A 26,728-nucleotide genomic window follows, 5' to 3' on the forward strand; every position below is an offset into this window, starting at 1 on the left:
GAACAGTGGAGGAACATGTTAGAATGTGAGGCATATTAAACAGAGGGAACAGTGGAGGAACATGTTAGAATGTGAGGCATATTAAACAGAGGGAACAGTGGAGGAACATGTTAGAATGTGAGGCATATTAAACAGAGGGAACATGGAGAACAGTGGAGGAACATGTTAGAATGTGAGGCATATTAAACAGAGGGAACATGGAACATGTGAAGGAGGCATATTAAACAGAGGGAACAGTGGAGGAACATGTTAGAATGTGAGGCATATTAAACAGAGGGAACATGGAGAACAGTGGAGGAACATGTTAGAATGTGAGACATATTAAACAGAGGGAACAGTGGAGGAACATGTTAGAATGTGAGGCATATTAAACAGAGGGAACATGGAGAACAGTGGAGGAACATGTTAGAATGTGAGGCATATTAAACAGAGGGAACAGTGGAGGAACATGTTAGAATGTGAGGCATATTAAACAGAGGGAAGGAACATGGAGGAACATGTTAGAATGTGAGGCATATTAAACAGAGGGAACAGTGGAGGAACATGTTAGAATGTGAGGCATATTAAACAGAGGGAACATGGAGAACAGTGGAGGAACATGTTAGAATGTGAGGCATATTAAACAGAGGAACATGGAGGAACATGTTAGAATGTGAGGCATATTAAACAGAGGGAACAGTGGAGGAACATGTTAGAATGTGAGGCATATTAAACAGAGGGAACATGGAGAACAGTGGAGGAACATGTTAGAATGTGAGGCATATTAAACAGAGGGAACATGGAGGAACATGTTAGAATGTGAGGCATATTAAACAGAGGGAACAGTGGAGGAACATGTTAGAATGTGAGGCATATTAAACAGAGGGAACAGTGGAGGAACATGTTAGAATGTGAGGCATATTAAACAGAGGGAACATGGAGAACAGTGGAGGAACATGTTAGAATGTGAGGCATATTAAACAGAGGGAACAGTGGAGGAACATGTTAGAATGTGAGGCATATTAAACAGAGGGAACATGGAGGAACATGTTAGAATGTGAGACATATTAAACAGAGGGAACAGTGGAGGAACATGTTAGAATGTGAGGCATATTAAACAGAGGGAACAGTGGAGGAACATGTTAGAATGTGAGACATATTAAACAGAGGGAACAGTGGAGGAACATGTTAGAATGTGAGGCATATTAAACAGAGGGAACATGGAGAACAGTGGAGGAACATGTTAGAATGTGAGGCATATTAAACAGAGGGAACAGTGGAGGAACATGTTAGAATGTGAGGCATATTAAACAGAGGGAACATGGAGAACAGTGGAGGAACATGTTAGAATGTGAGGCATATTAAACAGAGGGAACATGGAGAACAGTGGAGGAACATGTTAGAATGTGAGGCATATTAAACAGAGGGAACATGGAGAACAGTGGAGGAACATGTTAGAATGTGAGACATATTAAACAGAGGGAACATGGAGAACAGTGGAGGAACATGTTAGAATGTGAGGCATATTAAACAGAGGGAACATGGAGAACAGTGGAGGAACATGTTAGAATGTGAGGCATATTAAACAGAGGGAACATGGAGAACAGTGGAGGAACATGTTAGAATGTGAGGCATATTAAACAGAGGGAACAGTGGAGGAACATGTTAGAATGTGAGGCATATTAAACAGAGGGAACAGTGGAGGAACATGTTAGAATGTGACTGAGGCACATACAGAAAATAGCAGTGAACAAAATGAAGAGCTGAAGAGAAAACGGTAGGGTGAATGAATGATATAGACAACTGTATGATGGTTACTGATAATTCCTGTCAACTTTGCAGAGAATTGCACATCTTTCATCTGTCTGTCTATAGTAGTAGTAGTAGTAGTAGTAGTAGTAGTAGTAGTAGTACCAGCCTACTCACTACAAACCCTGCACCCTGAATTTTTGTAAACCATGAGCAGCGGTAGTCGCTAGTGTGTTAGCTGGGGTAGTCGTTAGTGTGTTAGCTGGGGTAGTCGTTAGTGTGTTAGCTGGGGTAGTCGTTAGTGTGTTAGCTGGGGTAGTCGTTAGTGTGTTAGCTGGGGTAGTCGTTAGTGTGTTAGCTGGGGTAGTCGTTAGTGTGTTAGCTGGGGTAGTCGTTAGTGTGTTAGCTGGGGTAGTCGTTAGTGTGTTAGCTGGGGTAGTCGTTAGTGTGTTAGCTGGGGTAGTCGTTGGTGTGTTAGCTGGGGTAGTCGTTAGTGTGTTAGCTGGGGTAGTCATTGGTGTGTTAGCTGGGGTAGTCGTTGGTGTGTTAGCCTGTTGGGGATAGGGGGCAGTATTTGCACGGCTGGATAAAAAAACGTACCCGATTTAATCTGGTTACTACACCTGCCCAGTAACTAGAATATGCATATAATTATTGGCTTTGGATAGAAAACACCCTAAAGTTTCTAAAACTGTTTGAATGGTGTCTGTGAGTATAACAGAACTCCTATGGCAGGCCAAAACCTGAGAAGATTTCAAGCAGGAAGTGGCCTGTCTGAGAAGTAGTGTTTCATCTTGGCTCTTTTTATTGAAGACTCAGGATCTGTGCAATAACGTGACACTTCCTACGTCTTCCATAGGGTCTCAGAGCCCGGGAAAACGTTGAACGATATCGAGGCAGGCTCTGGCTGAAACACTTTATCGCTTTTGGCAAGTGGCCACTCAGAGTACTATGGGCTTAGGCGCGTGCCCGCTTCGACCGAATGGTTTGTTTTCCTTTGTCTGTTTATCTAAACGCAGATTCCCGGTCGGAATATTATCGCTTTTTTATGAGAAAAATGGCATAAAAATTGATTTTAAACAGCGGTTGACATGCTTCGAAATATTGTAATGGAATATTTAGAATTTTTTGGTCACGAATTGCGCCATGCTCGTCACCCTTATTTAGCCTTTAGGATAGTGTCTAGAACGCACGAACAAAACGCCGCTGTTTGGATATAACGATGGATTATTTTGGACCAAACCAACATTTGTTATTGAAGTAGAAGTCCTGGGAGTGCATTCTGACGAAGACAACAAAGGTAAGAACATTTTTCTTATAGTAAATCTGACTTTGATGAGTGCTAAACCTGCTGGGTGTCTAAATATCTAGCCCTGTGATGCCGGGCTATCTACTGAGAATATTGCAAAATGTGCTTTCACCAAAAAGCTATTTTAAAATCGGACATATCGAGTGCATAGAGGAGTTCTGTATCTATAATTCTTAAAATAATTGTTATGCTTTTTGTGAACGTTTATCGTGAGTAATTTAGTAAATTCACCGGCAGTGTTCGGTGGGAATGCTAGTCACATGCTAGTCACATGCAAATGTAAAAAGCTGGTTTTTGATATAAATATGAACTTGATTGAACAAAACATGCATGTATTGTATAACATAATGTCCTAAGATTGTCATCTGAGGAAGATCATCAAAGGTTAGTTCTACATTTAGCTGTGGTTTGGGTTTATGTGACATTATATGCTAGCTTGAAAAATGGGTGTCTGATTATTTCTGGCTGGGTAGTCTGCTGACATAATCTAATGTTTTGCTTTCGTTGTAAAGCCTTTTTGAAATCGGACAGTGTGGTTAGATTAACGAGAGTCTTGTCTTTAAAATGGTGTAAAATAGTCATATTTTGAAAAATTGAAGTAATAGCATATCTAAGGATTTGAATAACGCGCCACAGGATTCAACTGGCTGTTGAGTAGGTGGGACGCATAAGCGTCCCACCTAGCCCATAGAGGTTAGCTGGGGTAGTCGTTAGTGTGTTAGCTGGGGTAGTCGTTAGTGTGTTAGCTGGGGTAGTCGTTTGCTGGGGTGGGTGTTAGCTGGGGTAGTCGTTTGCTGGGGTAGTCGTTTGCGTGTTAGCTGGGGTAGTCGTTAGCTGGGCTAGTCGTCAGCGTGTGAGCTGGGGTAGTCGTCAGCGTGGGAGCTGGGCTAGTCGTCAGCGTGTGAGCTGGGCTAGGGGCTGGGTGGTCGTCAGCGTGTGAGCTGGGGTAGTCGTCAGCGTGTGAGCTGGGGTAGTCGTCAGCGTGTGAGCTGGGGTAGTCGTCAGCGTGTGAGCTGGGGTAGTCGTCAGCGTGTTAGCTGGGGTAGTCGTCAGCGTGTTAGCTGGGGTAGTCGTCAGCGTGTTAGCTGGGGTAGTCGTCAGCGTGTTAACTGGGGTAGTCGTCAGCGTGTTAACTGGGGTAGTCGTCAGCGTGTTAGCTGGGGTAGTCGTCAGCGTGTTAGCTGGGGTAGTCGTCAGCGTGTTAGCTGGGGTAGTCGTCAGCGTGTTAGCTGGGGTAGTCGTCAGCGTGTTAACTGGGGTAGTTGTAGTGTACTCACTTTGGTCCTCCACACTCCACAGCAGAGGCCTTGACGACAGGCAGCGTCTGGAAGCCCACCGGCTCCACACTGAGCGTGTTCCTCTCCACTGCCTCCAAGATGGCCGACCCCAGCTACAGGAGAGGTTAGAGGTCAGGTTGAAAGTGCTCTAAGGCAGGAAGCCCACCGTAAGTCCACAGCCTCCAAGATGAGGTCAGATGTTAGGGGTCAGGGTGAAAGTACAGTATATGTATAGACAGTACCGCTTCAGTTACTTCTAGTTTTATTCAACATTTCTAAATACTTCTTTCAGTAAGTGTCAGTTTTTCTCAACTCTCAGTACCTCTATTCTGCCACAAGAGGACAGTGTAACAGATCAGTCTATTCAGAGTACAGAATAGTGTTGCAGGGTATACCGAAACTTCTGTACTTTTTAGACTGTTCTGGGCTGCATTAGCTTCACAGTCCCCACTCATGCTGCACAGACACTGACACGCTTGAATAATGCCACACAGACCGTAATAAAATTGTTCATTACGGTTCGCAAAACAATGTCCATACAGGCCAGAAAACATTTACAATGCAGGACAATACCGGTAGCGTCCAGGTTTAAATGTAGGCTAACTTTCCTTACTAGACTACAGCTGAATTCACTACCCTAGTACTTTGTGATAACATCCAAGCCATAATGCAAAATACGCTGATTTCAAAGCTGATTGTCACCAAAAACGTTATTAATTGACTTAGTCTCCCTCGCAGCACCACAATCTAAATTCCCTCCTTTGCCTCCTGGTTTCCACAGCCACATTCTGCCTCACAAATTACACTCATTTATTAAAGAGACAGCGCTATAAAGAAGAGATTGCATTTTTCTATGCAAATGTTGTTAATCAGTACAATAAAATATGTTCTCTTAGCAGTTGCCAATAAGTCCTAAATGGAAGGGATTGTTTGTCATCTGTAGCCTCATGAAATCAGCCAAAACAAGCTGAATAACTCAATGAATACACACACTCCTATTGAATAATATGCATTCACCTGTATCGTAAATAGACCTAGGTTACGTCTTGATTTACCCAGTTAACCAATAGAGATGTACCATTCAAATAAATGATTAGCATTATGTTGTTATGGAGTCAGATTGGTAAAAGTCTAATTGATTGTATGATTGTATCATTTATTCATTACTACATACAAGGCTGTCCTCCGAAAAATGTTGACGTAAAACATTTCAAATGTAACGATATTGAACTCAAAAGCTGAGTTTACCTGTCTGGATCAAGTGCCATTCTGTAACTTTGGCTAATACACCTTTTCTTTGTGTGCTATAGTTTTGGTATCAAGTATTGTGATGCAATAGAGTATCGTGATAGTAAAGCTGGTATTGGGTTGAAAGTTCAAATGGTGGTATGGTGACAACACTAGTACAGAATACTAATGATAACACGAGAGGCAGCTGTTAGTTCTGGTGATAGAGGACACCATCATCTAATAGCAGACTCAGTTATAACAGCTCCAGTCAGACATTATACTGGCTCCCTGCCGGAATACACAGACTCAGTTATAACAGCTCCAGTCAGACATTATACTGGCTCCCTGCCGGAATACACAGACTCAGTTATAACAGCTCCAGTCAGACATTATACTGGCTCCCTGCCGGAATACACAGACTCAGTTATAACAGCTCCAGTCAGACATTATACTGGCTCCCTGCCGGAATACACAGACTCAGTTATAACAGCTCCAGTCAGACATTATACTGGCTCCCTGCCGGAATACACAGACTCAGTTATAACAGCTCCAGTCAGACATTATACTGGCTCCCTGCCGGAATACACAGACTCAGTTATAACAGCTCCAGTCAGACATTATACTGGCTCCCTGCCGGAATACACAGACTCAGTTATAACAGCTCCAGTCAGACATTATACTGGCTCCCTGCCGGAATACACAGACTCAGTTATAACAGCTCCAGTCAGACATTATACTGGCTCCCTGCCGGAATACACAGACTCAGTTATAACAGCTCCAGTCAGACATTATACTGGCTCCCTGCCGGAATACACAGACTCAGTTATAACAGCTCCAGTCAGACATTATACTGGCTCCCTGCCGGAATACACAGACTCAGTTATAACAGCTCCAGTCAGACATTATACTGGCTCCCTGCCGGAATACACAGACTCAGTTATAACAGCTCCAGTCAGACATTATACTGGCTCCCTGCCGGAATACACAGACTCAGTTATAACAGCTCCAGTCAGACATTATACTGGCTCCTGCCGGAATACACAGACTCAGTTATAACATCAGTCGACATTATACTGGCTCCCTGCCGAATACACAGACTCAGTTATAACAGCTCCAGTCAGACATTATACTGGCTCCCGCCGGAATACACAGACTCAGTTATAACAGCTCCAGTCAGACATTATACTGGCTCCCTGCCGGAATACACAGACTCAGTTATAACAGCTCCAGTCAGACATTATACTGGCTCCCTGCCGGAATACACAGACTCAGTTATAACAGCTCCAGTCAGACATTATACTGGCTCCCTGCCGGAATACACAGACTCAGTTATAACAGCTCCAGTCAGACATTATACTGGCTCCCTGCCGGAATACACAGACTCAGTTATAACAGCTCCAGTCAGACATTATACTGGCTCCCTGCCGGAATACACAGACTCAGTTATAACAGCTCCAGTCAGACATTATACTGGCTCCCTGCCGGAATACACAGACTCAGTTATAACAGCTCCAGTCAGACATTATACTGGCTCCCTGCCGGAATACACAGACTCAGTTATAACAGCTCCAGTCAGACATTATACTGGCTCCCTGCCGGAATACACAGACTCAGTTATAACAGCTCCAGTCAGACATTATACTGGCTCCCTGCCGGAATACACAGACTCAGTTATAACAGCTCCAGTCAGACATTATACTGGCTCCCTGCCGGAATACACAGACTCAGTTATAACAGCTCCAGTCAGACATTATACTGGCTCCCTGCCGGAATACACAGACTCAGTTATAACAGCTCCAGTCAGACATTATACTGGCTCCCTGCCGGAATACACAGACTCAGTTATAACAGCTCCAGTCAGACATTATACTGGCTCCCTGCCGGAATACACAGACTCAGTTATAACAGCTCCAGTCAGACATTATACTGGCTCCCTGCTGGAATACACATACTCAGTTATAACAGCTCCAGTCAGACATTATACTGGCTCCCTGCTGGAATACGGATACGACCACAGGTACAAAGGAGTGAAAGAAGTTCAGACTGGTGAGTCCATCCGGTCACTACGGAAGCCCAGAGGGTACTTGGTGAAACCAGACAAAACAGAGAGCACTTTGTAAAACAATGTTAACAGCTAGATTCATTTAGGATTTTGAATGAGTTTTCTTCATCATAGAGCTGATGACATGCAGGACACAGAATAGGCCTTTATGAACTATCATACATCCTTCACTGGGCATTACTGTGCCTCACTCCTGGAGGAGGTGTGGCGTGTGCCTCACTCCTGGAGGAGGTGTGGCGTGTGCCTCACTCCTGGAGGAGGTGTGGCGTGTGCCTCACTCCTGGAGGAGGTGTGGCGTGTGCCTCACTCCTGGAGGAGGTGTGGCGTGTGCCTCACTCCTGGAGGAGGTGTGGCGTGTGCCTCACTCCTGGAGGAGGTGTGGCGTGTGCCTCACTCCTGGAGGAGGTGTGGTGTGTGCCTCACTCCTGGAGGAGGTGTGGCGGTGTGCCTCACTCCTGGAGGAGGTGTGGCGTGTGCCTCACTCCTGGAGGAGGTGTGGCGTGTGCCTCACTCCTGGAGGTGGTGTGGTGTGTGCCTCACTCCTGGAGGTGGTGTGGTGTGTGCCTCACTCCTGGAGGTGGTGTGGTGTGTGCCTCACTCCTGGAGGTGGTGTGGTGTGTGCCTCACTCCTGGAGGTGGTGTGGTGTGTGCCTCACTCCTGGAGGTGGTGTGGTGTGTGCCTCACTCCTGGAGGTGGTGTGGTGTGTGCCTCACTCCTGGAGGTGGTGTGGTGTGTACCTCACTCCTGGAGGTGGTGTGGTGTGTACCTCACTCCTGGAGGTGGTGTGGTGTGTGCCTCACTCTTGGAGGTGGTGTGGTGTGTACCTCACTCCTGGAGGTGGTGTGGTGTGTGCCTCACTCCAGGAGGTGGTGTGGTGTGTACCTCACTCCTGGAGGTGGTGTGGTGTGTACCTCACTCCTGGAGAAGGTGAGACAGGGGTAGATGTCCTCGCTGTAGACTTCCAAGAAGGAGCTGTTCCTCTCCAGACTGGGCCCTCCTTCCACAACTTAAACTCACTAAACAGCAGACTGTCCAGCTGAAGAGGAGTAGGGGGTGGAGGAAGAGGAGTAGGGGTGGAGGAAGAGGAGTAGGGGGTGGAGGAAGAGGAGTAGGGGGTGGAGGAAGAGGAGTAGGGGGTGGATGAAGAGGAGTAGAGGGTGGAGGAAGAGGAATAGGGGGTGGAGGAAGAGGATAGGGGGTGGAGGAAGAGGAGTAGGGTGGAGGAAGAGGAGTAGGGGTGGAGGAAGAAGAGTAGGGGTGGAGGAAGAAGAGTAGGGGGTGGAGGAAGAAGAGTAGGGGGTGGAGGAAGAAGAGTAGGTAGGGGGTGGAGGAAGAAGAGTAGGGGTGGAGGAAGAGGAGTAGGGGGGGAGGAAGAAGAGTAGGGGGTGGAGGAAGAGGAGTAGGGGGTGGAGGAAGAGGAGTAGGGGTGGAGGAAGAGGAGTAGGGGTGGAGGAAGAGGAGTAGGGGGTGGAGGAAGAGAGGAAGAGGAGTAGAGGGTGGAGGAAGAGGAATAGGGGGTGGAGGAAGAGGAATAGGGGGTGGAGGAAGAGGAGTAGGGGGTGCAGGAAGAAGAGTAGGGGGTGGAGGAAGAAGAGTAGGGGGTGGAGGAAGAAGAGTAGGGGGTGGAGGAAGAGGAGTAGGGGTGGAGGAAGAGGAGTAGGGGGTGGAGGAAGAGGAGTAGGGGGTGGAGGAAGAGGAGTAGGGGTGGTGGAAGAAGAGTAGAGGGTGGAGGAAGAGGAGTAGGGGTGGAGGAAGAAGAGTAGGGGTGGAGGAAGAGGAGTAGGGGGTGGAGGAAGAGGAGTAGGGGGTGGAGGAAGAGGAGTAGGGGGTGGAGGAAGAGGAGTAGAGGGTGGAGGAAGAAGAGTAGGGGTGGAGGAAGAGGAGGAGGAGCAAAGTAGACACTTTAATGTCACACACATAGCTCAACAACATAACTTACACACACCAACAGACCACATCCAGATCCCCTCTTCAGCCTCCTCCAGGAAGATAGTTATGGATGATTCATTCCTGCTGCATTACAGTGCTCACAGCTCTCGGTTTCACTCCTATTCATGCATGATAACTACTAATAGTCCAGCTTCATGAGGGTCCCTGCAAACAGCGAGAGAGGAAGGGTGGGTGGGTGGGTGGATGGATGGAGAGACAGAGAGAGAGACAGACAGAGAGAGACAGACAGAGACAGAGACAGAGAGAGAAAGGGGAGAGAGAGAGAGCTAGAGAGAGGAAGGGGAGAGAGAGAGAGCTAGAGAGAGGAAGGGGAGAGAGAGAGCTAGAGAGAGGAAGGGGAGAGAGAGAGCTAGAGAGAGGAAGGGGAGAGAGAGAGCTAGAGAGAGGAAGGGGAGAGGGAGAGAGCTAGAGAGAGGAAGGGGAGAGGGAGAGAGCTAGAGAGAGGAAGGGGAGAGGGAGAGAGCTAGAGAGAGGAAGGAGGAGGAGAGGAAGGGAGAGAGAGAGAGAGGAAGGGGGAGAGAGAGAGAGAGGGAGAGGAAGGAGGAAATAGGTAGAATAATACCCCTAGCCCTCAGCAGCAGAGAGAAGATGAGGAGAGAGCAGTAAAGGAGAAGGCTGATGGATGTGATTTAACTCTGGGTAAGGTTTCACTGACCCACAGACATTACCGTATGAGAGAGAGTCAGGGAGGGAGGAAGGGAGGGAGCAGGGGAGAGACGGGGGAGAGAAAGAGATATCGGGAGGGAGAGACAGAGACAGAGAGAGGGTCTGTGAGCTTTTTCAATGTACAGGTGTGGCTGAAATCTGGTGTCAACAGTAACAGGGGCAGACAGGGAAAGTGGCCAAAGAAACCATGACTAAAAAGCTCCTACAGTAGAAAAATCTATTCATGACATGCATTATTTCTGATGATATCACACTGGGCAGGTCTCAAACTTACTGTAACACTGTCACCTACAGTAGGAACACTGAGGTCATGGTCATTAACTGCTTTCGCCTCCACTGCATATTTTGAACCTGTATTTAACTAGGCAAGTCAGTTAAGAACAAATTGTTACTTACAATGACGGCCTACAGGGGAAAAGTGGGTTAACTGCCTTGTTCCGGGGCAGAAGGACAGATTTTAACTTGTCTGCTCGGGGATTCGAACCAGCAACCTTTGGGATCTATAGACCTACTCCATTTCCAAATAGGCAGTTTAACACAAAGAACACATGGTTCCTTACGGTTGACCTGGATATTCTATACCCAGCAACTAAACATACAGTAGTTCTGTCTGCAGAGGCATGTTTCTGTCATCTTTAACTCATACAGTGAGGGAAAAAGTATTTGATCCCCTGCTGATTTTGTACGTTTGCCCACTGACAAAGAAAGGATCAGTCTATAATTTTAATGGTAGGTTTATTTGAACAGTGAGAGACAGAATAACAACAAAAAAATCCAGAAAAACGCATGTCAAAAATGTTATAAATTGATTTGCATTTTAATGAGGGAAATATGTGTGTGTGTGTGTGTGTGTGTGTGTGTGTGTGTGTGTGTGTGTGTGTGTGTGTGTGTGTGTGTGTGTGTGTGTACGTCCGTGTGTGTTACCTCTCTGCAGTCTCGTATGATGGGCTGTGTGGCACTCAGGTCCTGCCCGCTGCCCAGCATGGCGCTGCTGGTACTCTTGTTGCGGCCGTGGCCCTTCTTGAAGGGGGCCTTGGAGCCCCCAGGAAGGTCGTGACAGGGGGAGGTGGGGGACGTGGACAGGACCAAGGTCTTCAGGGCAGACACCTCCGCCTGGAGCACATCAATCTGGGGGGGAACATCACACAAAAATAACCCATACAGATACAGGTCTATCTTCTGTCTCATCTCACACCGTTCTAACAGAGAGAGGAGTGGAACAGGTTTACACAGTCTCACACCGTTCTAACAGAGAGAGGAGTGGAACAGCTTTACACAGTCTCACACCGTTCTAACAGAGAGAGGAGTGGAACAGCTTTACACAGTCTCACACCGTTCTAACAGAGAGAGGAGTGGAACAGGTTTACACAGTCTCACACCGTTCTAACAGAGAGAGGAGTGGAACAGCTTTACACAGTCTCACACCGTTCTAACAGAGAGAGGAGTGGAACAGGTTTACACAGTCTCACACCGTTCTAACAGAGAGAGGTGTGGAACAGGTTTACACAGTCTCACACCGTTCTAACAGAGAGAGGAGTGGAACAGGTTTACACAGTCTCACACCGTTCTAACAGAGAGAGGAGTGGAACAGCTTTACACAGTCTCACACCGTTCTAACAGAGAGAGGAGTGGAACAGCTTTACACAGTCTCACACCGTTCTAACAGAGAGAGGAGTGGAACAGCTTTACACAGTCTCACACCGTTCTAACAGAGAGAGGAGTGGAACAGCTTTACACAGTCTCACACCGTTCTAACAGAGAGAGGAGTGGAACAGGTTTACACAGTCTCACACCGTTCTAACAGAGAGAGGAGTGGAACAGCTTTACACAGTCTCACACCGTTCTAACCAGAGAGAGGAGTGGAACAGCTTTTCCACAGTCTCACACACGTTCTAACAGAGAGAGGAGTGGAACAGGTTTACACAGTCTCACACCGTTCTAACAGAGAGGAGTGGAACAGCTTTACACAGTCTCACACCGTTCTAACAGAGAGAGGAGTGGAACAGGTTTACACAGTCTCACACCGTTCTAACAGAGAGAGGAGTGGAACAGCTTTACACAGTCTCACACCGTTCTAACAGAGAGAGGAGTGGAACAGGTTTACACAGTCTCACACCGTTCTAACAGAGAGAGGAGTGGAACAGGTTTACACAGTCTCACACCGTTCTAACAGAGAGAGGAGTGGAACAGCTTTACACAGTCTCACACCGTTCTAACAGAGAGAGGAGTGGAACAGCTTTACACAGTCTCACTGTTCTAACAGGACAGCTTAGGAAAAGTTATAGAAAGACGTTACCAAGACCGATATATGATCTACAGGACGTTACCACCAGAGAGAGGGCGAACAGCTGTTACTCAGTCTCACACCGTTACGTCAGACTGATAAGATCTACAGGACCGTTACGTCAGACTGAGGATCTACAGTCGTTCCGTCAGACTGATATATGATCTCAGCCGTTACCGTCAGACTATTATGATCTACAGGCCTACCACGTCGACTGATAGGTACGATCTACAGGACTGTTACCGTCAGACTGATAGGGTACGATCTACAGGACCGTTACCGTCAGACTGATATATGATCTACAGGACTGTTACCGTCAGACTGATATATGATCTACAGGACTGTTACCGTCAGACTGATATATGATCTACAGGACTGTTACCGTCAGACTGATATACGATCTACAGGACTGTTACCGTCAGACTGATATATGATCTACAGGACTGTTACCGTCAGACTGATATATGATCTACAGGACTGTTACCGTCAGACTGATATATGATCTACAGGACTGTTACCGTCAGACTGATATATGATCTACAGGACTGTTACCGTCAGACTGATATATGATCTACAGGACTGTTACCGTCAGACTGATATATGATCTACAGGACTGTTACCGTCAGACTGATATATGACCTACAGGACTGTTACCGTCAGACTGATATATGATCTACAGGACTGTTACCGTCAGACTGATATATGATCTACAGGACCGTTACCGTCAGACTGATATATGATCTACAGGACTGTTACCGTCAGACTGATATATGATCTACAGGACTGTTACCATCAGACTGATATATGATCTACAGGACTGTTACCGTCAGACTGATATATGATCTACAGGACTGTTACCGTCAGACTGATATATGATCTACAGGACTGTTACCGTCAGACTGATATATGATCTACAGGACTGTTACCGTCAGACTGATATATGATCTACAGGACTGTTACCGTCAGACTGATATATGATCTACAGGACTGTTACCGTCAGACTGATATATGATCTACATTTTACATTTACATTTTGTCATTTAGCAGACGCTCTTATCCAGAGCGACTTACAAATTGGTGCATTCACCTATAATATCCAGTGGAACAACCACTTTACAATAGTGCATCTAAATCTTTTAAGGGGGGTTAGAAGGATTACTTTATCCTATCCCAGGTATTCCTTGAAGAGGTGGGGTTTCAGGTGTCTCCGGAAGGTGGTGATTGACTCCGCTGTCCTGGCGTCGTGAGGGAGCTTGTTCCACCATTGGGGTGCCAGAGCAGCGAACAGTTTTGACTGGGCTGAGCGGGAACTGTGCTTCCTCAGAGGTAGGGAGGCGAGCAGGCCAGAGGTGGATGAACGGAGTGCCTACAGGACTGTTACCGTCAGACTGATATATGATCTACAGGACTGTTACCGTCAGACTGATATATGATCTACAGGACTGTTACCGTCAGACTGATATATGATCTACAGGACTGTTACCGTCAGACTGATATATGATCTACAGGACTGTTACCGTCAGACTGATATATGATCTACAGGACTGTTACTGCTATCACTCACAGAACTGATACAACCTGCTATTAAAGCAGCCAGACATGGTGCACTACAGTCAGTCAGTCCCTGTGGCTTCCATTAACAGCCAGCCGGGAGGCTGCAGTGGTGTGACTGATACAACCTGCTATTAAACCAGTCAGTCCCTGTGGCTTCCATTAACAGCCAGCCGGGAGGCTGCAGTGGTGTGACTGATACCTTTAGTGAAGAGGCAGCACACATAAATCAGCCAGCACTCCATCTCTTCACACACACACACACACACACACACACACACACACACACACACACACACACACACACACACACACACACACACACACACACACACACACACACACACACACACACACACACACACACACACACAGTCATTAGAAGACTATCTGATGGGCCAGCCACTCCATCTCCATGAGGGTAACAGTCTGGTAGACACAGTAGTATAGAACACGGTGGTGAACAGTTCAGTCCTCACCTTGTTCAGAGCTTCCTTCAGCTGCTTCTCAGCCGTCGACTGTTTGATGTTGGCCTCACGCACCATCTTGTGAGCTTCCTGTAAGAAGGCACGAGACGTTAGACCCACAATGCATCTCTCATCACCCTGACCTCTAACCCCTACCGACTCTTCACACAATACAACACACAAAACAGAGAGCCCAACAACCAAACACAAGCCAAGACAACCTGAGTCAGAGTTACAGCTGGCACCAAACACCCAGAGAAAAGCAGGTTAGTATCTTTACAAACTAACATGAGTTTTGAAAACAGGAGAGAGGAGAGACAGAGGAGACAGAGAGAGGAGGGAAACTGTTAATCTAGCTACGTAAGAGAAGGGAGGAGAGAAGCCAAAACACTTTGATCACAAGGAGGGCAATCTTAGTGTTTCTGCGGGGATGAATTAGCCGGTCGGACCAACCTCAAACAGGCTAGCAGTGAGCTCCTCCAGTTCCTGGCCCAGTTGGTCCCTGACTTTAGAAAGCCTTTCACACTCCTCGTCTTTTAACTTAAGATCCTTAAGAAATGAAAAACCAAAAATGAAAAAAACTTAAAAAAACGTGATGAATAAATGAATGTAAATATAAATGACGTGGTAATAATAATGACAAAGGAAAATCAAATGTGGTTTATTTTAGCAGCCGAAATAAGATGAAACAAATCAAAAATGTGAAGTGTAGCGTGACTTAGTGTGTGTGAATGTTGTAGGTGTGTGTAGACTTTACACAGGCATGTACTGTAAACACACACAGTTCAGTTGACAGCAGGCCAAGTTTCCATAGCTGAAATCAAAATGTTTATATTACCCTAATAATATATTACCCTGTACAGTAAATGTATTTCAGAGCAATAAAATACTTGGTTAGTTCCTGGAAGGGATCTTTAACAGTGTGTGGCCCTTATTGTTCTATACTAGTTCCTGGAAGGGATCTTTAACAGCGTGTGGCCCTTATTGTTCTATACTAGTTCCTGGAAGGGGTCTCTAACAGTGTGTGGCCCTTATTGTTCTATACTAGTTCCTGGAAGGGATCTTTAACAGTGTGTGGCCCTTATTGTTCTATACTAGTTCCTGGAAGGGATCTTTAACAGTGTGGGGCCCTTATTGTTCTATACTAGTTCCTGGAAGGGATCTTTAACAGTGTGTGGCCCTTATTGTTCTATACTAGTTCCTGGAAGGGATCTTTAACAGTGTGTGGCCCTTATTGTTCTATACTAGTTCCTGGAAGGAACATGGACATCCACTGTAAGCTGTATAAACTGGGTGTTGTCCATGCCATATAATACAATAGAAACATTTGTGTCCACTAGACGAGATGGTTCTTGTCGGTAAATATAGTGAGGCTACACCCACCAACCCCCACCCACATGCTGATGCAGTAACTGTTGTTCACACAGAAACTGTATGTTTAGAGCTACAGCCCCACAGGGGGTGCAAGCGTGCACACACACACACACACGGTTTACTAGTCCTCTCCTCTGGCAAGGTGAAACCTCTTGACACATTGTTTTGTTAACAAACCCAGTTGTTAAATAACTTTCCAGGGCCTGACCAAATACAACAGGACAGATACTAGTGGTATTCTACACCAAACAGTGGTAAACAACAGGACAGATACTAGTGGTATTCTACACCATGGTAAACAACAGGACAGATACTAGTGGTAAACAACAACACTAGTGGTAAACAACAGGACAGATACTAGTGGTATTCTACACCATGGTAAACAACAGGACAGATACTAGTGGTAAACAACAGGACAGATACTAGTGGTATTGGTAAACAACAGGACAGATACTAGTGGTATTCTACACCATGGTAAACAACAGGACAGATACTAGTGGTATTCTCCACCGTGGTAAACAACAGGACAGATACTAGTGGCGTGGTTTGGAAACAACAGGACAGATACTAGTGTATCCCGTGGTAAACAACAGGACAGATACTAGTGGTAAACAACAGGACAGATACTAGTGGTAAACAACAGGACAGATACTAGTGGTATTCTACACCGTGGTAAACAACAGGACAGACACTAGTGGTATTCTACACCATGGTAAACAACAGGACAGATACTAGGGTATTCTACACCATGGTAAACAACAGGACAGATACTAGTGGTATTCTACACCATGGTAAACAACAGGACAGATACTAGTGGTATTCTACACCATGGTAAACAACAGGACAGACACTAGTGGTAAACAACAGGACAGATACTAGTGGTATTCTCACATGGTAAACAACAGGACAGACACTAGTGGTAAACAACAGGACAGATACTAGTGGTATTCTACACCATGGTAAACAACAGGACAGATACTAGTGGTAAACAACAGGACAGACACTAGTGGTAAACAACAGGACAGACACTAGTGGTAAACAACAGGACAGATACTAGTGGTATTCTACACCATGGTAAACAACAGGACAGATACTAGTGGTAAACAACAGGACAGACACTAGTGGTAAACAACGACACACTAGTGGTAAACAACAGGACAGACACTAGTGGTAAACAACAGGACAGATACTAGTGGTATTCTACACCATGGTAAACAACAGGACAGATACTAGTGGTAAACAACAGGACAGACACTAGTGGTAAACAACAGGACAGACACTAGTGATAATGGTAAACAACAGGACAGATACTAGTGGTAAACAACAGGACAGACACTAGTGGTAAACAACAGGACAGATACTAGTGGTAAACAACAGGACAGATACTAGTGGTATTCTACACCATGGTAAACAACAGGAGAGATACTAGTGGTAAACAACAGGACAGATACTAGTGGTATTCAACGACCAGTGGTAAACAACAGGACAGATACTAGTGGTTAAACAACAGGACAGATACTAGTGGTATTCTACACCATGGTAAACAACAGGACAGATACTAGTGGTAAACAACAGGACAGATACTAGTGGTATTCTACACCATGGTAAACAACAGGACAGATACTAGTGGTAAACAACAGGACAGATACTAGTGGTAAACAACAGGACAGATACTAGTGGTATTCTACAACATGGTAAACAACAGGACAGATACTAGTGGTATTCTACACCATGGTAAACAACAGGACAGATACTAGTGGTAAACAACAGGACAGATACTAGGGTATATGGTAAACAACAGGAGAGATACTAGTGGTAAACAACAGGACAGATACTAGTGGTAAACAACAGGACAGATACTAGTGGTAAACAACAGGACAGATACTAGTGGTAAACAACAGGACAGATACTAGTGGTATTCTACACCATGGTAAACAACAGGACAGATACTAGTGGTATTCTCCACGGTAAACAACAGGACAGATACTAGTGGTAAACAACAGGACAGATACTAGTGGTATTCTACACCATGGTAAACAACAGGACAGATACTAGTGGTAAACAACAGGACAGATACTAGTGGTAAACAACAGGACAGATACTAGTGGTAAACAACAGGACAGATACTAGTGGTAAACAACAGGACAGATACTAGTGGTAAACAACAGGACAGATACTAGTGGTATTCTACACCATGGTAAACAACAGGACAGATACTAGTGGTACATAAACAACAGGACAGATACTAGTGGTAAACAACAGGACAGATACTAGTGGTATTCTACACCATGGTAAACAACAGGACAGATACTAGTGGTATTCTCCACCATGGTAAACAACAGGACAGATACTAGTGGTATTCTACACCATGGTAAACAACAGGACAGATACTAGTGGTATTCTACACCATGGTAAACAACAGGACAGATACTAGTGGTAAACAACAGGACAGATACTAGTGGTATTCTACACCATGGTAAACAACAGGACAGATACTAGTGGTAAACAACAGGACAGACACTAGTGGTAAACAACAGGACAGATACTAGTGGTAAACAACAGGACAGATACTAGTGGTAAACAACAGGACAGATACTAGTGGTATTCTACACCGTGGTAAACAACAGGACAGATACTAGTGGTAATCAACACCATGGTAAACAACAGGACAGATACTAGTGGTATTCTACACCAGTGGTAAACAACAGGACAGATACTAGTGGTAAACAACAGGACAGACACTAGTGGTATTCTACACCATGGTAAACAACAGGACAGATACTAGGACACCATGGTAAACAACAGGACAGACACTAGTGGTATTCTACACCGTGGTAAACAACAGGACAGATACTAGTGGTAAACAACAGGACAGATACTAGTGGTTAAATGGTAAACAACAGGACAGACACTAGTGGTAAACAACAGGACAGATACTAGTGGTAAACAACAGGACAGATACTAGTGGTATTCTACACCATGGTAAACAACAGGACAGATACTAGTGGTATTCTACACCATGGTAAACAACAGGACAGATACTAGTGGTAAACAACAGGACAGATACTAGTGGTAAACAACAGGACAGATACTAGTGGTATTCTACACCATGGTAAACAACAGGACAGATACTAGTGGTATTCTACACCATGGTAAACAACAGGACAGATACTAGTGGTATTCTACACCATGGTAAACAACAGGACAGACACTAGTGGTATTCTACACCGTGGTAAACAACAGGACAGATACTAGTGGTAAACAACAGGACAGATACTAGTGGTATTCTACACCATGGTAAACAACAGGACAGATACTAGTGGTATTCTACACCATGGTAAACAACAGGACAGATACTAGTGGTGAAACAACAGGACAGACACTAGTGGTATTCTACACCGTGGTAAACAACAGGACAGATACTAGTGGTAAACAACAGGACAGATACTAGTGGTAAACAACAGGACAGATACTAGTGGTAAACAACAGGACAGATACTAGTGGTAAACAACAGGACAGATACTAGTGGTAAACAACAGGACAGATACTAGTGGTATTCTACACCATGGTAAACAACAGGACAGATACTAGTGGTAAACAACAGGACAGATACTAGTGGTATTCTACACCGTGGTAAACAACAGGACAGATACTAGTGGTATTCTACACCGTGGTAAACAACAGGACAGACACTAGTGGTAAACAACAGGACAGATACTAGTGGTATTCTACACCTTGGTAAACAACAGGACAGACTAGATGGTAAACAACAGGACAGATACTAGTGGTATTCTACACCATGGTAAACAACAGGACAGACACTAGTGGTATTCTACACCATGGTAAACAACAGGACAGACACTAGTGGTATTCTACACCATGGTAAACAACAGGACAGATACTAGTGGTATTCTACACCGTGGTAAACAACAGGACAGATACTAGTGGTAAACAACAGGACAGATACTAGTGGTAAACAACAGGACAGATACTAGTGGTAAACAACAGGACAGATACTAGTGGTAAACAACAGGACAGATACTAGTGGTAAACAACAGGACAGATACTAGTGGTATTCTACACCATGGTAAACAACAGGACAGATACTAGTGGTAAACAACAGGACAGATACTAGTGGTAAACAACAGGACAGATACTAGTGGTAAACAACAGGACAGATACTAGTGGTAAACAACAGGACAGATACTAGTGGTATTCTACACCATGGTAAACAACAGGACAGACACTAGTGGTATTACCATGGTAAACAACAGGACAGATACTAGTGGTAAACAACAGGACAGATACTAGTGGTAAACAACAGGACAGATACTAGTGGTAAACAACAGGACAGATACTAGTGGTAAACAACAGGACAGATACTAGTGGTAAACAACAGGACAGACACTAGTTTATGGTAAACAACAGGACAGATACTAGTGGTAAACAACAGGACAGATACTAGTGGTAAACAACAGGACAGATACTAGTGGTATTCTACACCATGGTAAACAACAGGACAGATACTAGTGGTATTCTACACCATGGTAAACAACAGGACAGACACTAGTGGTAAACAACAGGACAGATACTAGTGGTATTCTACACCGTGGTAAACAACAGGACAGATACTAGTGGTATTCTACACCGTGGTAAACAACAGGACAGATACTAGTGGTAAACAACAGGACAGATACTAGTGGTATTCTACACCAGTGGTAAACAACAGGACAGATACTAGTGGTAAACAACAGGACAGATACTAGTGGTATTCTACACCATGGTAAACAACAGGACAGATACTAGTGGTATTCTACACCATGGTAAACAACAGGACAGATACTAGTGGTATTCTACACCATGGTAAACAACAGGACAGACACTAGTGGTAAACAACAGGACAGACACTAGTGGTATTCTACACCGTGGTAAACAACAGGACAGATACTAGTGGTAAACAACAGGACAGATACTAGTGGTAAACAACAGGACAGATACTAGTGGTAAACAACAGGACAGATACTAGTGGTATTCTACACCATGGTAAACAACAGGACAGATACTAGTGGTATTCTACACCATGGTAAACAACAGGACAGATACTAGTGGTATTCTACACCATGGTAAACAACAGGACAGACACTAGTGGTAAACAACAGGACAGACACTAGTGGTATTCTACACCGTGGTAAACAACAGGACAGATACGAGTGGTAAACAACAGGACAGATACTAGTGGTAAACAACAGGACAGATACTAGTGGTATTCTACACCATGGTAAACAACAGGACAGATACTAGTGGTATAAACAACAGGACAGACACTAGTGGTATTCTACACCATGGTAAACAACAGGACAGATACTAGTGGTATTCTACACCGTGGTAAACAACAGGACAGACACTAGTGGTAAACAACAGGACAGATACTAGTGGTATTCTACACCATGGTAAACAACAGGACAGATACTGTAAACACAGTGGTAAACAACAGGACAGATACTAGTGGTATTCTACACCGTGGTAAACAACAGGACAGATACTAGTGGTATTCTACACCGTGGTAAACAACAGGACAGACACTAGTGGTATTCTACACCATGGTAAACAACAGGACAGACACTAGTGGTATTCTACACCATGGTAAACAACAGGACAGATACTAGTGGTAAACAACAGGACAGATACTAGTGGTATTCTACACCATGGTAAACAACAGGACAGATACTAGTGGTAACACCATGGTAAACAACAGGACAGATACTAGTGGTATTCTACACCATGGTAAACAACAGGACAGATACTAGTGGTAAACAACAGGACAGATACTAGTGGTAAACAACAGGACAGATACTAGTGGTAAACAACAGGACAGATACTAGTGGTAAACAACAGGACAGACACTAGTGGTAAACAACAGGACAGATACTAGTGGTAAACAACAGGACAGATACTAGTGGTAAACAACAGGACAGACACTAGTGGTAAACAACAGGACAGACACTAGTGGTAAACAACAGGACAGACACTAGTGGTATTCTACACCATGGTAAACAACAGGACAGATACTAGTGGTAAACAACAGGACAGATACTAGTGGTATTCTACACCATGGTAAACAACAGGACAGATACTAGTGGTATTCTACACCATGGTAAACAACAGGACAGATACTAGTGGTAAACAACAGGACAGACACTAGTGGTATTCTACACCATGGTAAAGAACAGGACAGATACTAGTGGTATTCTACACCATGGTAAACAACAGGACAGATACTAGTGGTATTCTACACCATGGTAAACAACAGGACAGACACTAGTGGTATTCTACACCATGGTAAACAACAGGACAGATACTAGTGGTAAACAACAGGACAGATACTAGTGGTATTCTACACCGTGGTAAACAACAGGACAGACACTAGTGGTATTCTACACCATGGTAAACAACAGGACAGATACTAGTGGTAAACAACAGGACAGATACTAGTGGTATTCTACACCATGGTAAACAACAGGACAGATACTAGTGGTAAACAACAGGACAGATACTAGTGGTAATCTACACCAATGGTAAACAACAGGACAGATACTAGTGGTAAACAACAGGACAGATACTAGTGGTATTCTACACCATGGTAAACAACAGGACAGATACTAGATGGTAAACAACAGGACAGATACTAGTGGTAAACAACAGGACAGATACTAGAATGGTAAACAACAGGACAGACACTAGTGGTAAACAACAGGACAGATACTAGAATGGTAAACAACAGGACAGACACTAGTGGTAAACAACAGGACAGATACTAGTGGTAAACAACAGGACAGATACTAGTGGTAAACAACAGGACAGATACTAGTGGTATTCTACACCATGGTAAACAACAGGACAGATACTAGGGTATTTCATGGTAAACAACAGGACAGATACTAGTGGTATTCTACACCATGGTAAACAACAGGACAGATACTAGTGGTATTCTACACCATGGTAAACAACAGGACAGATACTAGTGGTAAACAACAGGACAGATACTAGTGGTATTCTACACCATGGTAAACAACAGGACAGATACTAGTGGTAAACAACGACGACACTAGTGGTAAACAACAGGACAGATACTAGTGGTATTCTACACCATGGTAAACAACAGGACAGATACTAGTGGTATTCTACACCATGGTAAACAACAGGACAGATACTAGTGGTAAACAACAGGACAGACACTAGTGGTATTCTACACCATGGTAAACAACAGGACAGATACTAGTGGATAATGGTAAACAACAGGACAGATACTAGTGGTAAACAACAGGACAGACACTAGTGGTATTCTACACCATGGTAAACAACAGGACAGATACTAGTGGTATTCTACACCATGGTAAACAACAGGACAGATACTAGTGGTATTCTACACCATGGTAAACAACAGGACAGATACTAGTGGTAAACAACAGGACAGATACTAGTGGTAAACAACAGGACAGATACTAGTGGTAAACAACAGGACAGATACTAGTGGTAAACAACAGGACAGACACTAGTGGTAAACAACAGGACAGACACTAGTGGTATTCTACACCATGGTAAACAACAGGACAGATACTAGTGGTATTCTACACCATGGTAAACAACAGGACAGACACTAGTGGTAAACAACAGGACAGATACTAGTGGTATTCTACACCATGGTAAACAACAGGACAGACACTAGTGGTATTCTACACCATGGTAAACAACAGGACAGATACTAGTGGTAAACAACAGGACAGATACTAGTGGTATTCTACACCATGGTAAACAACAGGACAGATACTAGTGGTATTCTACACCATGGTAAACAACAGGACAGACACTAGTGGTAAACAACAGGACAGATACTAGTGGTATCACACCATGGTAAACAACAGGACAGACACTAGTGGTAAACAACAGGACAGATACTAGTGGTAAACAACAACAGATACTAGTGGTAAACAACAGGACAGATACTAGTGGTATTCTACACCATGGTAAACAACAGGACAGATACTAGTGGTAAACAACAGGACAGATACTAGTGGTATTCTACACCATGGTAAACAACAGGACAGATACTAGTGGTAAACAACAGGACAGATACTAGTGGTAAACAACAGGACAGATACTAGTGGTAAACAACAGGACAGATACTAGTGGTAAACAACAGGACAGATACTAGTGGTAAACAACAGGACAGATACTAGTGGTAAACAACAGGACAGATACTAGTGGTAAACAACAGGACAGATACTAGTGGTAAACAACAGGACAGATACTAGTGGTATTCTACACCATGGTAAACAACAGGACAGATACTAGTGGTATTCTACACCATGGTAAACAACAGGACAGATACTAGTGGTAAACAACAGGACAGATACTAGTGGTATTCTACACCATGGTAAACAACAGGACAGACACTAGTGGTATTCTACACCATGGTAAACAACAGGACAGACACTAGTGGTAAACAACAGGACAGACACTAGTGGTATTACACCATGGTAAACAACAGGACAGACACTAGTGGTATGGTAAACAACAGGACAGACACTAGTGGTATTCTACACCATGGTAAACAACAGGACAGATACTAGTGGTATTCTACACCATGGTAAACAACAGGACAGACACTAGTGGTAAACAACAGGACAGATACTAGTGGTATTCTACACCATGGTAAACAACAGGACAGATACTAGTGGTATTACAATGGTAAACAACAGGACAGATACTAGTGGTAAACAACAGGACAGATACTAGTGGTATTCTACACCATGGTAAACAACAGGACAGATACTAGTGGTATTCTACACCATGGTAAACAACAGGACAGATACTAGTGGTAAACAACAGGACAGATACTAGTGGTATTCTACACCATGGTAAACAACAGGACAGACACTAGTGGTATTCTACACCATGGTAAACAACAGGACAGATACTAGTGGAATGGTAAACAACAGGACAGATACTAGTGGTATTCTACACCATGGTAAACAACAGGACAGATACTAGATGGTAAACAACAGGACAGATACTAGTGGTAAACAACAGGACAGATACTAGTGGTATTCAAATGGTAAACAACAGGACAGATACTAGTGGTATAACTGGTAAACAACAGGACAGACACTAGTGGTAAACAACAGGACAGATACTAGTGGTAAACAACAGGACAGATACTAGTGGTAAACAACAGGACAGACACTAGTGGTATTCTACACCATGGTAAACAACAGGACAGATACTAGTGGTATTCTACACCATGGTAAACAACAGGACAGATACTAGTGGTAAACAACAGGACAGATACTAGTGGTAAACAACAGGACAGATACTAGTGGTAAACAACAGGACAGACACTAGTGGTAAACAACAGGACAGATACTAGTGGTAAACAACAGGACAGACACTAGTGGTAAACAACAGGACAGACACTAGTGGTATTCTACACCATGGTAAACAACAGGACAGATACTAGTGGTATTCTACACCATGGTAAACAACAGGACAGATACTAGTGGTAAACAACAGGACAGATACTAGTGGTAAACAACAGGACAGATACTAGTGGTAAACAACAGGACAGACACTAGTGGTAAACAACAGGACAGACACTAGTGGTAAGGTAAACAACAGGACAGATACTAGTGGTAAACAACAGGACAGATACTAGTGGTAAACAACAGGACAGATACTAGTGGTAAACAACAGGACAGATACTAGTGGTAAACAACAGGACAGACACTAGTGGTAAACAACAGGACAGATACTAGTGGTAAACAACAGGACAGATACTAGTGGTAAACAACAGGACAGATACTAGTGGTATTCTACACCATGGTAAACAACAGGACAGATACTAGTGGTAAACAACAGGACAGATACTAGTGGTAAACAACAGGACAGATACTAGTGGTATTCTACACCATGGTAAACAACAGGACAGATACTAGTGGTAAACAACAGGACAGATACTAGTGGTATTCTACACCATGGTAAACAACAGGACAGATACTAGTGGTATTCTACACCATGGTAAACAACAGGACAGATACTAGTGGTAAACAACAGGACAGATACTAGTGGTATTCTACACCATGGTAAACAACAGGACAGATACTAGAAATGGTAAACAACAGGACAGACACTAGTGGTATTCTACACCATGGTAAACAACAGGACAGATACTAGTGGTATTCTACACCATGGTAAACAACAGGACAGATACTAGTGGTAAACAACAGGACAGATACTAGTGGTAAACAACAGGACAGATACTAGTGGTAAACAACAGGACAGATACTAGTGGTATTCTACACCATGGTAAACAACAGGACAGATACTAGTGGTAAACAACAGGACAGATACTAGTGGTATTCTACACCATGGTAAACAACAGGACAGATACTAGTGGTATTCTACACCATGGTAAACAACAGGACAGATACTAGATGGTAAACAACAGGACAGATACTAGTGGTAAACAACAGGACAGATACTAGTGGTAAACAACAGGACAGATACTAGTGGTATTCTACACCATGGTAAACAACAGGACAGATACTAGTGGTAAACAACAGGACAGATACTAGTGGTATTCTACACCATGGTAAACAACAGGACAGATACTAGTGGTATTCTACACCGTGGTAAACAACAGGACAGATACTAGTGGTAAACAACAGGACAGATACTAGTGGTAAACAACAGGACAGATACTAGTGGTAAACAACAGGACAGATACTAGTGGTATTCTACACCATGGTAAACAACAGGACAGATACTAGTGG

The 26,728-nt window shown here is 44.1% G+C and overlaps 1 pseudogene; it reads right to left on the reverse strand.

Moving 5' to 3' along the window:
* LOC106595282 (rab-3A-interacting protein-like) overlaps window positions 1-26,728 on the reverse strand; it is an 80,525-nt pseudogene that overhangs the window by 12,603 nt on the left and 41,194 nt on the right.

Source organism: Salmo salar, chromosome ssa17 (genome assembly GCF_905237065.1).
Source record: "Salmo salar chromosome ssa17, Ssal_v3.1, whole genome shotgun sequence".
Classification (NCBI taxonomy): Eukaryota; Metazoa; Chordata; class Actinopteri; order Salmoniformes; family Salmonidae; genus Salmo; species Salmo salar.